Source organism: Neophocaena asiaeorientalis, unplaced genomic scaffold (assembly GCF_003031525.2).
Source record: "Neophocaena asiaeorientalis asiaeorientalis breed wild unplaced genomic scaffold, Neophocaena_asiaeorientalis_V1.1 scaffold240, whole genome shotgun sequence".
Taxonomy (NCBI): Eukaryota; Metazoa; Chordata; class Mammalia; order Artiodactyla; family Phocoenidae; genus Neophocaena; species Neophocaena asiaeorientalis.
The window spans coordinates 5039160-5045082 of record NW_020185331.1 but is presented as its reverse complement, the minus strand read 5'-3'; the positions used below and the strand labels follow the sequence as shown (position 1 = coordinate 5045082).

At 41.9% G+C, this 5923-nt stretch overlaps 1 pseudogene; it reads left to right on the top strand.

Moving 5' to 3' along the window:
• Nucleotides 1-842: 842 nt before the first annotated feature.
• Nucleotides 843-1953, top strand: LOC112392939 (sulfatase-modifying factor 1 pseudogene; annotated as a pseudogene).
• The last annotated feature ends 3970 nt before the right edge of the window (nt 1954-5923 follow it).

Sequence of the window (5923 nt, the reverse complement as noted above, 5' to 3'; positions counted from 1 at the left end):
ACAGCACCATATTTTCAGACTTTTCAGCTCCTTTACCTCTCTCCGTATTGTTCTCTCTCCCCACACATCATTTTCTCACCTGGACAAATCTTATTGTTCCGCCCTAGCTCTGAAGTCACTTACCCTGCAAAAGCCTAATCTTTTTCAGACAGGGACAACCCTTCTCTTCTTTGTCTTCCACCCACAGGACTTTGCCCAAACAGGCTTCCAGGATTGTGCTTCTACCGAGGGAGTACAGTTAACCATATATTTCCTATACTATCCTGGCTCCCACACCCTATCTCAAAGGGTCGTTTTTGTTAGGTCACTCCCCCTCTGAGGGATGCACACAGCTCTTGGCACAGAGTGGGCACTCAAAATATGTCTGTTGCTTTGAACTGAGTAGGCACCTAAGAGGAAAAACAAACAATAAACATGTGTATTTTAAAAAAGACTCAATTCCTTAGTAATTAGGGAAATGCAAATTAAAGACTGTAAGCATAGTATGGTTCCAATTAACAGCCATTAAACAGAGTAAAAATTAAATACCCAGCGCTGGTCCAAGCTTTGGGTAACAACAGATACATTCACACCTGGCTAGTGGCCAGGTAAACTGCCATAATCCTTCGAGAGGCACACTTAGGTCACACTTAGCAAGAGCCAGCTAGTTTGCTTTGACCCAGTCTCTCATCTAGGAATTTAAAACCCAGTGAAATAGAACAAAAGAAAAAATATCTATGTGTACTAAAATACTTACGTCATTGGGACTTAAAAGGGCTGCAAACAATCCACTAATGAGTGCTTAAATTATTAAATACTATACTACATACTAAGATTACAAAACAGCTTGCAGCTACCAGAACATGCAGAAACGTGAAACCATGTTTGTAAAATAACGTGAAAGAAAAACAATATTTAAAACTGTATCTAGCTCGTCCTTCTGCCGCTGCTCTTGGGCCGGGCAGAGCGTGGGGGAGGGGGGCGAAGAGGCCGGGGAGAGGCTTCGGGCGCGGCTTCCCTCGCAGGCTCCTGGGGTTCTGGCACTCCCCAGCGGCCCGGGGCCCATGGCAGCTCGGCGGCAGCGCACCGGGAGGCCAATGTCCGGGGCTCGGTCCCCAGAGAGCCGCCGTTCCTACGCTCCAAGGTGATCCCCATCCCTGCTGGAGTATTTACAGTGGGCACCAATGATCCTCAGATAAAGTAGGATGGGGAAGCACTTGCGAGGAGAGTTGCTATTGATGTCTTTTACATGGATGCCTATGAAGTCAGTAATGCTGAATTTGAGAATTTGTGAACTCAGCTGGCTAGCTGACAGAGGCTGAGAAGTTCGGTGACTCCTTTGTCTTTGAAGAAATGTTGAGTGAGCAAGTGAAGTCTAATATCCAACAGGCAGTTACAGCTGCTCCCTAGTGGTTACCTTTTAAAGGCACTAACTGGAGACACCCAGAAGGGCCCAACTCTACTGTTCTACACGGGCCAGATCATCACGTCTCCTACTGCACGTGGATGGGGAAGCGGTTGCCCATGGAAGCTGAGTGAGAATACAGCTGTCGACGAGGCCTGTAAAATAGACTTTTCCCCTGAGGCAACAAACTGCAGCCGAAAAGCCAACATTATACCAACTTTTGGTAGGGTGAGCTTCCTGTGACCAACACCAGAGCGGACGGCTTTCCGAGGAACCGCGCCTGTTGACGCCTTTCCTCCCAATGGTTATGGCTTATGCAATATAGTAGGGACGCCTGAGAGTGGACTTCAGACTGGTGGACCGTTCACCATTCTGTTGAAGAAACGATTAACCCAAAAGGTTTTCCCCTTCTGGGAAAGACCGGTTGAAGAAAGGTGGATCCTACATGCGCCATAAATCCTACTGCCTATAGGTGTCGCTGTGCTGCTCGAAGCCAGAACACACCCGACAGCTCTGCTTCGAATCCGAGATTCCGCTGAGCAGCCGACCGCCTGCCCACCACCGGCTAAGAGCCAAGAATAGCCTTCCCAAATCCGAGAAGTCTTGTGTAACCTGCACACGGCTTCCATCAGAACGCTGAACAATCTCGTGTGAAGAATTCCCGCCCCGAGGTGTGTTACATGCCTGCCCGATGGCCAAAGGAACGCCATTGCCAGACCAAATCGCTGACTCGCATCAGCATGTGTGGTTTATCGTGTGGTGTATTTCACGTTACCTTTGAGAGTCTTTAAAACAGGAAGGAAGTGGAGGGCACCCTGAGCTAGGCTTCAGGAGGCCTGCCTTCTCCCCCTGCGGTTAGACCCCAGAGTCCCACACTTGACCTTCCTGGGCCTCAGTGACCTCATCTGTCCAGTGAAGGGATACATAACACGATTTCTGAGGCTCTCTCCCGCTCACAGATTCTCTGAATATATCAGATTCTGTTGTGATTTCATAGTGAGAATTTATGACTGATGATTTTTTACCTATTTTTTTCCATGTGTGAACCTTGGGTGATACTAACCATGTACAATAACTGTTCTCTTATGTATTATTTTCAGAAAAGGATGGGGGTGGTGGTGGTGATGAGTCTTTATATTCATACTGCATTTCTTTTTGTCAAGGAAATCAGGGTCTTTTACATTGTTATGATGAATCCCACTTGGGTCAGTGATGGTATGCTCAAGTTCAGCAATCTGAACACACAGGAATGTCTGTGGGGTGACTCTACTGTGCTTTATCCTTTAACATTAAATGCCTGTGGTTCAGGGGGGCAGTTACAAGCCCCATTTCCCCCGTACCCAAAGCCTTTGGTGAATGTGAAACGTGTGCTACACGGAGAAACCTGTTTAATTCCAGACGTACGAGAAAAGTAACAAGCACCTTGAATTAACTGTTTTCAAGGTATCCAATGTTTTGTAATAGGGAAGCAGGAAATCTTATTGGCTGTGGAGTATCAGATGATTTGGATCATGCACTATGTCAAATAAGCTGGTATCTGCTAAATAAGAAAAAAATTAAAAAAAAGAACTATCTATCCTATCACCTCAGTTATCTAAAAGTGATGATGTCCGTAAAGTTTGAAGTCAAAAAGAAACACTAAAATACGAAATCATTTGATGGGATGGGTGAGATTATAGGAAAGAATTAGAAGCATTTAAGGTTTTTTTCCATGATATTCTAAAATTGATCTCATAACATTTTTTAATGCTATGCACCCAGGGAATTATGCTTTTAATATAGGAAATGATCAGATATAATGTTAAGTAAAAAAATGTAGGATATAGAATGTACGTGTAATATGGTCTCAAATTGGTGGAAGAAATGTAGATGGAAAGAATATTTGTAAATTTTTGTAGAGAAAAAATATGGAAGAAAACTATGTTGAGAACCAGTATTGGAAGGAAATGTACCAAAATGCTAATAGAGTTTGTCTGAATAGTGAAATAATGGGTGGTTTTTATATTATTTTTTTAATCAGTAAATGTTCAAAACTAAACTGAATGTATTGAAATTCCTTGGATTTCAGTCTTTGCCATGTGTTCTGTCACTAATTGGCTTCTCTGCTTCTACCTTCCCTACTCTAAGGTCCTGCATGTCCCTATCAGATTCATCTCCTTTCCCCAGTATTTTTACTGACTTGGTTTGGCTTCTAGATTTCTGCTGTGCCTTTACTGCTGCTTCTTCTCATACTTTTCACTTCTTTAATGATGTTGTTTCTTTCTTTCTTTTTTAAAAAATATTTATTTATTTATTTGGCTGTGCTGGGTCTTAGTTGCAGCATGCAGGTTCTTCGTTGAGGTATGTGGGATCTTTTAGTTGTGGCATGCAGGATCTTTGAGTGGCGGTATGCAGGATATAGGTCCCTGACCAGGGATCAAACCCATGCCCCCTGCATTGGGAGCACGGAGTCTTAACCACTAGACCACCAGGGAAGTCCCAATGCTGTTGTTTCTTAAAGTCCTGTCCCACCTCTTTCTCTCTCACTCTATACTCTCTTTCCTGGCTATCTAATTCCCTCTTAGGGCTTTACCTGTTACTTCTACTTGGATGACCCCACATTACTTATCTTCTATATTGACCTGTCTTCTCTATTCTTGCTCACATTTGCAGCTGCCCATTGGACTTCTCCACTTGGTGACTTGAGTTACAGACAGCTCACACTCAGGTATAGAAACCCAGCTCATCTTTTACCCAGACCTGCCTGTTCATTTTGCTAACTTATTTCCATTAAAATCACCACCGGGCTCTAGGTTCCTAGGCAGGATTGGCTACATAATTTGCAGGGCTCGGTGCAAAATAAAAATGTCAAGCCCCTTGTTCAAAAATTATTAAGAATGTCAAGTTGGCGGCAGCAGAACCTCAACCAAATGCAGGGCACTTCTAAGTGTGGGGCCCTGTGTGGCTGCACAGGTGGCACACCTAGGCTTAAATCTAGGGGTCATCTTGGACTCCTCTCTCTCCTTTAATTATTTTTTTTTATCATTTAAAATTTATTTATTTTTTTATAGAGCAGGTTCTTACTACTTATCTATTTTAGACATATTAGTGTATATATGTGAATCCCAATCTCCCAATTCATCTCACCACCACCCCACCACCCCCGCCACTTTCCCCCTTGGTGTCCATACATTTGTTCTCTACATCTGTGTCTCTATTTCTGCCCTGCAAACCGGTTCATCTGTACCATTTTTCTAGGTTCCACATATATGCGTTAATATATATTTGTTTTTCTCTTTCTGACTTACTTCATTCTGTATGACAGTCTCTAGATCCATCCACGTCTTTACAAATGACCCAATTTCATTCCTTTTTATGGCAGAGTAATATTCCATTGTATATATGTACCACTTTGTCTTTATCCATTCGTCTGTTGATGGGCATTTAGGTTGCTTCTATGACCTGGATATTGTAAATAGTGCTGCAATTAACTTTGGGGTGCATGTGTCTTTTTTTTTTTTCTTTAACATCTTTATTGGAGTATAATTGCTTTACGATGGTGTGTTAGTTTCTGCTTTTTTTCTTCTCTGATTGCCGTGGCTAGGACTTCCAAAACTATGTTGAATAATAGTGGCGAGAGTGGACATCCTTGTCTTGTTCCTGATCTTAGAGGAAATGCTTTCAGTTTTTCACCATTGAGAATGATGTTTGCTGTGGATTTGTCGTATATGCCCTTTATTATGTTGAGGTAGGTTTCCTCTATGCCCACATTCTGGAGAGTTTTTATAATAAGTGGGTGTCGAATTTTGTCACAAGCTTTTTCTGAATCTATTGAGATAATCATATCGTTTTTATTCTTCAATTTGTTAATATGGTGTATCACATTGATTGATTTGCATATATTGAAGAATCCTTGCATCCCTGGGATAAGTCCCTCTTGATCATGGTGTATGATCCTTTTAATGTGTTGTTGGATTCTGTTTGCCAGTATTTTGTTGAGGATTTTTGCATCTATATTCTTCAGTGATATTGGTCTGTCATTTTCTTTTTTTATAGTATCTTGGTCTGGTATTGGTATCAGAGTGATGGTGGTGGCCTCATAGAATGAGTTTGGGAGTGTTCCTTCCTCCGCAATGTTTTGGAACAGTTTGAGAAGGATGGGTGTTAGCTCTTCTCTAAATATTTGATAGAATTCACCTGTGAAGCCATCTGGTCCTGGACTTTTGTTTGTTGGAAGATTTTTAATCACAGTTTCAATTTCGTTATTGTGATTGGTCTGTTCATATTTTCTATTTCTTCCTGGTTCAGTCTTGGAAGGTTATACCTTCTACAAATTTGTCAGTTTCTTTCAGGTTGTCCATTTTATTGGCATAGAGTTGCTTGTCATAGTCGCTTAGGATGCTTTGTATTTCTTCGGTGTCTGCTGTGACTTCTTCTGTTTCATTTCTAATTTTATTGATTTGAGTCCTCTCCCTCTTTTTCTTGATGAGTCTGGCTAATAGTTTATCAATTTTGTTTATCTTCTCAAAGAACTAGCTTTTAGTTTTATTGATCTTTGTT